The sequence below is a fragment of the Triticum aestivum genome, chromosome 5B, assembly GCF_018294505.1.
Source record: "Triticum aestivum cultivar Chinese Spring chromosome 5B, IWGSC CS RefSeq v2.1, whole genome shotgun sequence".
NCBI lineage: Eukaryota > Viridiplantae > Streptophyta > Magnoliopsida > Poales > Poaceae > Triticum > Triticum aestivum.
This window is the reverse complement of record NC_057807.1, coordinates 428,504,371-428,516,930: the sequence shown is the minus strand read 5'-3', so window position 1 is coordinate 428,516,930 and position 12,560 is coordinate 428,504,371. Positions and strand designations below refer to the sequence as shown.

General features: G+C 44.2%; 1 long non-coding RNA gene across 22 annotated transcripts; it reads right to left on the bottom strand.

Moving 5' to 3' along the window:
• Positions 1-826: 826 nt before the first annotated feature.
• Positions 827-7,638, bottom strand: LOC123112260 (uncharacterized). Of its 22 annotated transcripts, none has more exons than XR_006455310.1 (13): positions 7,145-7,638; positions 6,920-6,972; positions 6,734-6,828; positions 6,468-6,633; positions 6,179-6,329; positions 4,424-6,097; positions 3,919-4,144; positions 3,303-3,458; positions 3,110-3,197; positions 2,876-2,955; positions 2,075-2,180; positions 1,729-1,868; positions 827-1,271 (listed from the first exon to the last, which is right to left on the bottom strand). It is a non-coding gene; the product is annotated as an uncharacterized lncRNA (long non-coding RNA). The 22 variants fall into 22 exon arrangements; XR_006455313.1 differs by having other exon boundaries at positions 3,303-3,469; positions 3,919-4,054; XR_006455314.1 differs by having other exon boundaries at positions 3,919-4,054.
• Positions 7,639-12,560: the final 4,922 nt, after the last annotated feature.

Here is a 12,560-nt window from a genome sequence, read left to right as displayed (position 1 = left end):
GTACATCAATGCTTGATTTGGTGAAAACAGCCCTAATTGAAGAATTAGGGTTAAACATGAATTACGCTTGATTTGCGTCATCTAATGATCACCTTCATGTTATGTTGATTAAAATTGATCATGTTTAAGTCCTGTTCCGTATGCATCATCAAATTAGAATGCAGAGGGGTACATAGTACATCAACAGTAGCAAACCCCCATGTTGAAGAACCCTAGAAACAATCCCCAATTTCGGTAGCAGTACTGATCCGTAGCAAATTATAATTAAAACATGATTAACAGTGGGCAATTGACATCAACATCAAAACAGTAGCAATCAAACTTGATCTACTTAGGGCCTAAACTTGAGATTGATTTACTGATCATGATAAGGGATCTAAAAGCAATCAAAATTGGCGACTGATACCAACTTGTTTGTCCTCGTGCTTAAACAACTTGTTGTTAGAACTTAGTAGCTGGTTTATCTATAAAACGGAGCGATAAACTATTTTGAGAGTAAGATTTTCTATATTTGCTTACCTTGGTGTGTGGTGCAATATATACATGTTGATTAGTGCTACTTTTTATCTTTCGGGCTAGAATGTTGATTAGTAGCTTTGCTCAAGTCAGAGATCATACGACGTGTGAATGTGTTGGGCTCCTCGACCGGAGACTCGGGACCCTGGGGTAGTAGCTAGTCTTCGATTGATGGATCGTCAAATATCACAATACTAGATCGGGACCGCGCCTTGGTGCAAGGGTGCCGGTCCATACGTTTTAGTCAAGCAAGTAATGCTAAGTCAGTAGTAATCCAGATTTAGTATATGCATTCATATAGTAACATCAGTAGAAGAGATTCATGTCTTGCAACTCAAGAAAACACAAACAAATTGTTGTGTTCAATGATGAACTTTCTTGAGAACAAAACACTTTATCCACCAAAAGTTCATACAAACGCTGACTCTATCAGACCATGTATTCTACACATGACAAAGAATATGAAAATACCAGATATGTTATAATTGCAGTTGTCAGTTCATGTTGTCTTATAAGTAAAGTCAGTTACCCATCATAATATGGGGTTCTATGTTTGCAGTTACTGCTCCATAACCCTGTTGTGGCGGCGCCCCCGGTGCCGGTGCCGGTGAAGATAGACCACGACGATGTTGACGTCGTCGTGGAAGTGGTATCTTGCCGTCTTCAGGCATGTACACTCGCCTCTCTTCCTCTTGGCTCTCTTCAAGGCATACCGCTCTAACCATTTCTGATTTCTTGCCTTGTCCTGTACATGTCTACCATATTGTAGTTAAAGTTTCTGATGTACACATGTTCCAGCCACAAACATGTAACCAAACCACCATCATAAACTGTCTGCGTAAACATGGATCAAGTATCTAAAACTATTTATTTTTTCAAGGGAAGTATCTACAACCGTCGCTCAAGCAAAGAATTAAGTCATAGAAACTAAAGGGAAATAAGGGTCATATTCTGAAAGAAGTGGTACACAACACAAGGCAAAGATTATATATTTAACATAGAAGATGTTTCTCGTAGCAAGGGTAGAGGAGATATATTATATTTATTTGATTAAGTTTTAGAGAGGGAGTGGGCCATGAATTCTTCAAGCAGAATTCACCAATATATAAAATACAGTATGAAGGCTTTCCCAAGACATTGGTTATCTTGCTGCAAAAACTAAAACAGAAAGCTCAAACTAAGGTAGAGAAAAAAGAAGAATAGAGATGCTACCTGCAGCCTGCAGCAGTGTAGCATGGAGCCGGCTGTCAGCATGGATGAGTTCACAACAACGATGCAGGGTAGAAGAGATCCTGGCTCAGGCGGAAGGCCCTCCAGTGGCGGCGTTAAAAGGATCCCATTAGTCAAGGCCACTGCATGAAGGTAGAGACATGGCAACAGGGTTCAGTTTCACACAATGAACCCCATTCGAATCCTTTAAAGTATCCAATTGTTGAAACAGATAAAGAAGAAAAGAGCTAAATCAGCTCAACCGGTCACCAAAAAGAAGAAATGAAGAACTAAAAACCCAAGAATGTGAAGCTACACTGCAATGGGTGAGTGGATAAGAATCACAGACCTGTAGTGGCACAAGCCTCTGAATCGAAGAAAGTGGCTAGGCAGCGACCAGGATGACAAGAGAGGTGGCGCAGCGGTCTACATCATCCTCAAGCTTTGCCCAATTCCTACAAAACCATCAATAAGGTTATGATGCCATGAAACCCCAAAATTCTTTTGTCCTGTGAATTGACAACACCAATAGCCTAGAAGAGGATCAACAATTAGAAAGCTAGATCTCGATAGCAACAACACAACATATTCTTCCATATCGAAGAACAAAGTTTGTTAATTCTGAATCAATGCTCTTCTAAAATCACTAAATCTCACAAAGGGCACTCATGACAAATCACTATATCAAATGTGACGTGTTGATCCAACTCAAGATATATGTGCAATTGAATCATGGTAACAAATTGTTTTTTCATTTATATATGCAAGGCTCGCCCTATCTATTTAGTTGCTTCTTCTGAATCCCTTCTTATCAAGTGCTTTCTCTGAATAAAAACCACTATAGTATTTTCTGCATCATATTGTATGACACTGAACCAAGCAACCGGAATTAACAATGTAATGAGCCATTGCCCTTTTAGTAAGGTAAATATCATCCCTATGACTATGACCAATAGCAGGCACCATAGTAAACATCTATGAAGGACTGCGCACACACTAAGAAAGGCACTAAGTAATTCTACACTTGGAATGTGTCAATACATCACCATCTATTTTTTTATGCCAGTACAATGGTTCTGAATCCATTCGACAACAAACAATATCCAAATTTCATCAAACCTAAGTAAAATAAATGGGGGAGGGGTGCTACCTGAAAACCGAGGAAACCTGCAGCAAACCAAACCACTACCGACTGGAAAGGTGAGGCAGAATCAACACCAAGATCTGTACCTGCAAAACAAATTAGGCAGCACACAAACAATAAATCAAGTTTCCCTTGTCACGTGCTAAAACTTTCTAAGATAGTAGGAACATCTATTTATTGGTGCACGAAATCACTACTAAAAAAGCCTGAACAACCGACGGTTCAACCATATGCAAGTACCTAAGAGTAGGCTGCTTTATCATGGAAGGAGGCATTTCACTGGTAGACATGGCAGGAGCAGCCTAATTTTAGCCGAAGAACACCTGAGCTAGGACACGGTAACAACAAAAAAAGAGGAACAAATTAGCCATAGCGTACTTGTACTTCCATACACCTATAAAAAGAACACATGAATAAGGTCCGGGAACTGTACTCTAAATTATTCTGCAGCTGCACGAAAACTTCCAGCCGAAATATTTGAACCCAAGCACAATACAAGCAGAAGGACTACTGTGGGGAGTTTTGGCTGTCAGATGTGCCCTGCCTTCCGTGACCGTCTATTTTTAGCTATAGATTTTACCCTAGAAACCTAGTGGGGAGCTAGCAAGAAGTGTACGGTTTTAGATAAGCCCGGTGGCAAACAGGATACAGTCAAACACCATAAATGGTAAAATGGATACTGTGGTAAAACCTACACATCGACTACAAAAATGACGGCAAAGCTAGATAAATCTGTGCATAAACTGATAACATGTGCTTGATGACATAGTAAGAGATACATGTGTAGCCTGGCAGTATATACAACAGGGCTCATAGTGAAATTACAAATGAATTGTTAATTTTAGCCTTTTAATTGGAAATATTGAAAAAATGCATTCTCCGAAGACACCCTTTTCAGCAGTGTTCACATGCATAGAATAACAAAAACAGCAATATTAACAGTCCATAGATACTGCACTAACCGACAATACTCCAATTAAGCTAATAATGTATCTCTTTGTTCAGGTCATGAAGCAAAGAATAAAAGACTTGTATGCACTAATGTATACCTCTAATTAACCACTACATGGCGCGTATACATTTGTGCATAAATCATACATCCATCCGCGACTTCAAATGAACCTCAACTGCCATAGTATCTAAAAAGCTTCAATATTATTGAAACAATATCTTCCATCACTTGAACTGCCCAAAGGTGAACACCATTTATTTCATGAAAAAAAGAACTATGAATCGACAAAATCATCATAATAATCCAGTTCACTTGGGACATACCTGCAGTTTCAGAGAACAATGAAGCAGTCAAATATAAATAATAAATCTCAAAATACTGAAACACCAGTTTCACATGATAAGTCAATGAATATAGGTATATAAATAGTAAAAATAAACTGAAGATATATCTCAAAAAGAAACAAGCTCACCAGACCTGGGGCATCAATGTACAAATAAACTGAAGAATATATCTTAAAAAGGAACTGAAGAATATATCTCAAAATAGAAAAAGGAAGGTAATAAAGAGAATTTTCTCTGGACATATTTTCATGTACTCACCTCTCCTTCATCAAGTCCTACATGAGCATGCAATCGCTTCCTAGAATTAATAACTTTCCTATAAATGATGAGGCGCCCACTACACAGAGCGACCTGAATATCCCATCTTGACAGATACTTGCAATAGAAGAGTTCCGACTTGTTATGTATGAGACAGGGATATCGTATTGTAATGCACTGCGTCCACTTACAACCCTGCTAGTTCAGAATGGAGCTGGAACTGATCTTTTGGTGTACTATTTTTTAGAAATGGCAGTACAAGCTACAATCTGGACAGTACAAATGATATTCATGAACCCCCATATACAAAAGTTGCACACAGAAAAAAAGGAACAACTTCTAACAGATTTTTTGCATCTACGTAAAACTCATCGATTATCCTAAATACTCCCTGTCAATAATTATGCTACTAACTGATTGGCAACAATTTCTTTTGGTGCGCAATTCAAACAAAAAAATGACAGTACAAGCAGACCTTCAGTACTCCAATTTCTTTCAGTTTTGACAGATTATTTTCTATTTCAAATCTTGGAGGAAAATGGCGACGGTACGCCTTCCTGGGTTATATATAACTTTAGAATTTCAGGTGAGAGATTCTGAGGATAACTGATGTCCATAATCTTTGCACAGTTGCAGAGTCGGTATCACAAAAAAAATCAATCCATGGTGGAAACTGAAGCACCAAGCAAAGTCCAAAACTGTATGTGCCCTTAACATCAAGAAGTTGGTATATAAACACCAAGTTATTCCTAATAGCATCTTGATTAAAAGTTCCACCAAAGTAGGACTTGAAGAGGGCCACTGCCTGATAATTTCAAATAATCTTCAGCGGAAATAACGACGAATGAGATGGACATATTAAATTGCTCATAAGAATGTTGATGTGCACATTGAGTAGGATATATACATTGAATTAGCACTATGGTTTCATCACTGAATCATCTTTGTCCTAATGTACAAATTAAACCAACTCCTAGCCCAACCCCTCTCTTCCAAACAGGCCCTCAATAATAAATCATATAAAACACAAAGGGTTCTATTATTCATTTAGTCCTATCAAAGTATTCCCAACAGTGACGAACATGGAACATCACACCATCTAAACATTGAAAATTTCTAGCAGTACTTTTTAGTACCACATGCTTATATTCTGTTGAGTTTGGCGATTCTGATGTACCATCACCAGATATCCATTCATCGTGTTTCTACTTGTAAGGTTGACCCTAACAGCTTAACATGCCCCTTACATATGTCGATTTCATGAATAGGCTCACGAGAAACCGTTTGTTTTTATGGGTCAAGTCTTAACTATTGTGTTTTTGTTCCTTCCAGCAACTACTTAACCACACTACAGTTCTCGAGTGACCAAACTAAATTGAGATGTTTGAAACAACAAAACGGCCAAGATGGTGAGCAACACACCTTAAGTACATCACGACATGTGATTGGTCATCTGCCAATTCTCATCCTTTTGCTTGTCGAAGAGTTGTGGAATCATGTTGCTGGAGATCCAACAACAGTATCATCACTCTGTTGGCTGAGACATACATCAGCATCCAACACGCCTATCGGGCTTTGCGGCACATAGAACATTGATGATCCAACCGATTTGATGACCGTGGTTCCCATTGCTATCTTGTCCTGAATCAATTTGTAGCATCTTAACACTCGCTCCTACAAAACATCATTGCATTAACATATTAGGTAATGGTGGGCAAATGGTTTAGTTAATGATAACATTGAGACGATGACTACCTTGTTTATACACATGCAATTAGTTGTAGCTCTTTCAACCACTGAAGTTGCGCTCCCCAAATAACAACAAGTGCAACAGGTGCAGCAACCCAAATACAGCAAGTGCAACAGGTGCAGCAAACTATGAAGGTCTGAACCCAAAAATCAGCTCCTGCAATCCAAATTCTCAAACTTTAATAATTGATCACTGCCAAATTTTACGCATTGATTGATGGATACTAAAAGTGATATTCGATTTAACACATTGATCTATGAATACTATAGAAGGGATCTGATTTAACTTTCATACCTTTAGTTGTGCTCGAGATGGGGTCGGGTCACGGGTGAATGCGAGCATGGAGGGTGTGTCATGATGATTGAAGTTGCGAAGGAAGTAGTCAATAAATGAGCAAGAAGTAACCGCTCCATCCTTTTTATGCTCATTGCCATACAAAGGAAGACTTTGCCTCAATCACCTGTCAAGCAAAAACCATCGATTAATTGAGATGAAACTGAAAGACATAACCTTTCAATACGCGGAGGTCTATCATGAGATGAGATGCATCACTCACTGACCTGCAGGTCCATGGGGAGTGGCACATAGGTCTCCTCCATCTTTGAAGCGAGACAAATGCAAGCCACTGCCAAGAGCCGTCCCACGCTTTGCCTTCCTGCCATGAGAAATCAATTTCTCAATGATTCCAACAACTTTATGGGATTTTAGCAGGGTTTCTTCAGTTGCTAATGAGATCATAGACTTACAGGAAGGGGATAGACGAAGAGGAACCTATCAAGGTAGTTGACAAACAACGCCGCTGTCAATGGCAAAGAATTTGCAGATTTAATCAGCTATCACGGCACCCTTGGTCATGACGGTATCATTGAGCAACAATCCAACGAAAAAGGCATATTCCAAATCCGGCCCATCACATATCAGTACCAGCTAGAAAGGAACGAGTTGAATCAAATCAAGATGCGGGGGCTCACCTTCCAAATCCCATCTATGGCGTACTTTCTAACGGCGGCCAAATCCAGGCCCTCGAGCCGCGGCCACAGCATCTGGGGTACCTGTCGGCGGGCATGTGCTCCTTCTCTGTCTCGACGGGCGCAGCCACATAGTCCGCCGGGAACGCGTCCGCAGGGCGCTGACCAGGAAGGCGGCTACCGGGTGGCGAGGTCGCCGTCCTTCCGCGCAGCATGGGGGATATGAGCCGCCGCGCCCGGATCCGGCGCGCCCCTCGACCCCGAGCTTGGTCGATCAGGACGGTCTGAGGATCGGTAGCGGGTGGCGGCTCGGCCTCCTCGTCGATTTCTAGGCCTAGCGGAGGGGAGTGGTAGGAGGGAAGGAGGAATGGTGGCGGGAGCGCGACGGGGATGGGATGCGGCGGCGAGAGCGAGCTCGGCGAGGAGAGGAGCAGCGGTTAGGTAGGCGGCATGAGAGGAACGGCGACGGGAGTGGATGCTAGGGTTCTTACCCAATCGACGCCTTGCTTGACCTCATCCATCCACGAGCCAACCATCAGATGACACGCACAGACCCATCACAGGAAATACCGAATATACCCTCGGCAGGGAACGGTATTTTCGGCGGTGGCACGGGATATTTGCGCGCTGAAGGAGGCCACACACCGCATAGTCCACTCTCCCAGCCACAGTCGCTGGCCGGCGCGGCCCACCAGCGAGTGGCCCCACACGTCAACGAGGCAGCATAGTAATTCTATGGTAAGAAAAAACAATAAGGAAAACTGAATGGAAGTTACTGTTCATTTCAGAAGTAACTTATTTTGATCTGACGGCCCAGATTCCTTCAGATGTCGATCCAACGGACGAAAACGCATCAATCAGCCCGATCCAACGGTCGAGAATCGCGATCGCTGAGGAGGCTTGTACATTCATCCTTCTCTTATTTCTGGATTCTGGATGCCAGTCTATATGGCAACAGATACTTAGTTGCGTGCATCTTGATTCCTGTATACACATATTCTCCGTGTCTAATGCTGAATGCAGCTGATCAAGGCACACCGTCTATCACTGTGTGTGGGGTTAGTAAACCGACCGCCAGCGTGCAATTTGTTGCAGGATACATAAAAAGATGATGACCCGGACGGCGAGAGAGATCTAGGACTCCCGCTTCTACAAATTTGAATCATGCATGCATGCATCTTGATCCCCTGCACACATATTCCTTGTGTCTAATGCTTCATTCAGCTGATCGATGCACGTCGACGTGGGTGGAGTTAGAAAACCACCGATTGTTTTGCAAAGAAATAAAAGACGACGCCCCGCAATGACCGGAACCAGCATATATGGACTAAGGTTAGTTCATCAAAATGAGAGCCACAAATTGGCAAGCCTAAGGGAATCTTGCCACACTTTTTGTGTGTATGCTATGTGGGACCCTAGTGTGGCTTGACTATGGTATGGCTTGAACCAAACACTCACCTAATTTGGTCAAACTCGCCTAACCTTAAGTGTGGCAACCTTTGGCAAAATTAGTTACAAATCAAACAGCCCCTATATCTTCCGCTGCTTAAGTTTAAATATGGCTGAAGTTCGTAAAAATCTATTGGCTCCATGGCATGCTTGTAGTGCCAACCATGGCACACGCTCTATAGGCAATGGGACAAGGACCGACTAGGTGACATGACGGCTGGTCTTCAGATGTCAACTTTCTGCACCCCCTAGCAACTGACACCTCTCCCAAAAGGCGTCTTATATAACTTTGTTGTTTTGCTTTTCGGCATGTTTGTGTTTTCGGCCCATTAGACCTAAATTTTACTAGTCCTTGTGCTTAAATAACTCGACGCGTAGATTTGGTTGTTGCTTTATCAATTGGGGGGGGGGGGGGGGGGGGGGGGGGGGGTGAAAGGCTATTCGAGAGTAAGATTTTTCATATTTATGTATGTTGAGTGTGTGGTGCAATATATAGATGTTGAATAGTACTACTCCCTCTTTGTCAGAAAACGTCTTATATTATAGAACCGAGCGAGTAGTTTTTACCTTCCAAACTAAAATGTCGATTAGTATCACGGATCATACAACGATGTGCGAGTGCGTTGAGCTCCTAGATCGGAGGCTCGGGACTCTTTGAGGTAGTATCTATTCTTCGATCGATGGATCGGTTGTCAAATATCACAATATGGCAGTTCGTATGGCACACAAATACTTAGTTTTGCGCATCTTGATTCTTGTATACAATGTTGCATGCAGCTGATCGAGGCACATCGTTGATCATCGATCCACCGTGTGTGGGGTTAGTAAAACCGACTGTGCGCGTATAAATTGTTGCAGGATACATAAAAGATGACGACTCAGACGACCGGGCGAGAGAAATCTAAGACGAGCAATGCTACACGCACGGGCGTTATGGTTACGGGTTTTACGGGGCTGCTTAGTTGGGCTACTTCAATTGGAGAAAATCAGCATGAGGAGCCTACACCCACTGAAAATCGGTCTGTAAAAGCCCCGTAAAGCATAATTATGAAAGGGGTCTGTAAAAGCCCCGTAAAGCTCCGTGAGTATAGAATTTTTGATCTAAGACTCCGCTGCTACAAATTTGAATGCTCTATGCAAATGACCGTCAGAAATGACACACTTGCATGAGAGATCCATGCATATGTGGTGTGAACGTACAGTCGTAGTGCAGATGCAATATGTTAACGGTGATACCAACTCATCTTGATCAAGTCACGGATGATCTGATGACGAGAGCGCCCAAGCGGAAGAACCAAAAGTAAAAGCTCCATCCCGTCGTCTCCAGTCCAGACTTGGACGGTGGCACCTCCCCCGCTTAAGGCTTAACCTGACCTCCATGTTCTCAAGGAAAGGCACTAGGAACGTACCGACGATTCCATTATTCGGACCAACAATGAATTTACCTCGGTTCATGTGTAGTAGCTGACACTCACTGCCTCAGTGCCTCGGGTCTGGAGAAGCTAGGCAGACCGGTCAAATAAGAAAAGCCGATGGCACTGCAGAGCACCGTGGGTTAGCCTGCCATTTGTCTTGTTTTTACTGCCTTGTAATATTCTCTTCTGACTTCCGATCGATCCCTGCAGCTAGACGGAGCTACTAGGAGTATTACAGTACTGCTAGTAGGATTATCATATGCCCGTATACAAACATCTTTGCGGTAACCGATGCCGCGGAACGTGCCCCCTCTGCTTGTCTTGGTTTTACTAGGGATTGGCGACTAATATGTACAGCTTGATTACGAGTATAATACGATATGAGGCGTCCAGCCATTGACAGCATGTTGCAACTTTAAGCTGATACAGTTCTAAGTTACAATACGATGTAACCAGTAATCACCAGCGCGCTGCAAAATATAATTGTCTAAGATTTGTTTGGATTGTGACTAGCTTTGCCACATATCGCCATGCTGTTTTGTCACATTTGTCTTACTTGAGATCTTCAAATTCTTAACCACATTTTGGTTTGCCCTAAGGAATTTTGCCATGTTTTTTGTATCTATGATATGTGGGGCTTGCTGCTAATAAGAAAATTGTTTTAGTTGTGGCACAATTCGAACACACAACTTACTTTGTCAAATTTGTCTTAACTAGTTAAGGTATGGCAAAGTGTGACAAGATGTGGCTTGAAACCAAGCAACCCTTAGGCCAACTTCACCGCGCGACCTCAAACGGACATCCGTTTTGTCCGGATTCTGTCCATTTGGGTAGCGATTTGGGGTCGTGTCCGGGCCTGTCCTGGGATGCGGTGGCCGTGCGTCCAACGCGCGGACGCATCCATTTTGCCCCATCCTGTCCACGTCTAGTTTTCAAATGCCAAGCCCTAGTTCAGGCCAGCGGCCCCGGTTCATCACGCCGGCAACAGAGCCAGCGGCCTACACGTCCATCGCCGGCATCAGCCAGCGGCCGGCAACACAGCCAGCCTCCAGAATGAATAGTTCTCCTCGCCGGCAACACAGCCAGCGGCCGGCCACACAGCCGGCCTCCAAAATGAATGGTTTCTCGCCGGCACACTACCAGCGGCCCGACGGGCGGGCGGGCGGCACCCATGCCAGCCTAAAAAAGAACGGCCACGCCGATCGGACGACCTAGTTCAGGCCTTCGGCGTCGAGCATCTCCTTCTGCCTGGCCTCGAACTAGGCCCTCGTCTTGTCGCTCATCTTCGACAAGTCCACGCTCATGATCGCAAGGGCCACCTCCTTCGCTTTGGTGGCGGCATTGGTGGCCTCGATGTCGAGCTGCCTCTGCCTGGCCTTGACGTTGTCGGCCTTGATGTCGAGCTGCCTTTGCCGGGCCGCCTCCTCCATGTCGAGCTGCCTTTGCCGGGCCGCCTCCTCCATGTCGATCTTCCTCCTCTTGGCCGCCTCCTCCATCTCAAGCTTCTGTCTTTGAAGGTCTAGGTATTGCTTCATTTGCTCGTCCTTGATTTGCCGCTTCTTCTCGTCCCTCACATCCTTTTGAGACATCATGCCATGCAAAGTCTCATGCAAGGCCATGGATGAGGCGTCACGTATGTCATCCACCTTGGAGTTGGTCTTGCCCCTCGGCCTCTTCAACGCCTCGCCATCTCCACCTCCGGCGAACTTGGCCGTCTTCAGGCCTCTCTTCCTTTGTAGTTCACGGTATTGGTCCTTGAACTTAGGGCACATGTTGATGAGCGTCCAACAATGCGTAAGAGTGAATGGCTTGTCATTGTGCCGGGCCTTGAATGCCTCCAAAGATTGGAATGCCTACACCACATGATCAACAACAAGTGAACATGCAAACATATACACGGCCAAAGTCTCATGGCCGTAGCAAGGAAAGGGCTAGAAAGAGGAGATCATATCATGTCCCCAACGCCGAGACCACTCACGGGCCGTGCTTCAACGCTCTCAAATGCGGCGCAATACTTGTTGCACTCTTGTTGGATGAACAACCATCTTTTCTGAATCGAACCGATGCCACGGTTGCTTGTAATTTGGAAGGGCTCAAACATCTTCCTTTCATGGAATATTTTGTGGACTCTCGTCCAAAAAACAATGCCTTTTTGTTGCGCGCCGGTCCTCGGATCTTGGCTAATCTCCATCCAAGCTTGGCAAATCAACTTGTCCTCATCTTGTGTATATGAACCCGTGCGAATGCTCTTCCTCTTCTTTTGTGCCTCCGCTCTTTAGGTGAGCTCATCGATGAACAATGGCGCACCACTAATATCAACGTCATTGCTTTCTTCTTCTTCATCATCACCTTTGACATGGATGTCATCGTCTTCATGCCACGAGTCACCATGGTCGTAGTCAGCACGGTCGTGCCCACCTTCATCGGGGACGTACTCGGCGCGGTCATCCTGACTTTGGGTCTCATCGGGGTCGTAGGCACGACCATGCCCACCCCCGAAGATCACGTCCTCCATGTAGCGGTTGTAGAAGGGGTCGTCGACCGCTGGCGTTGGG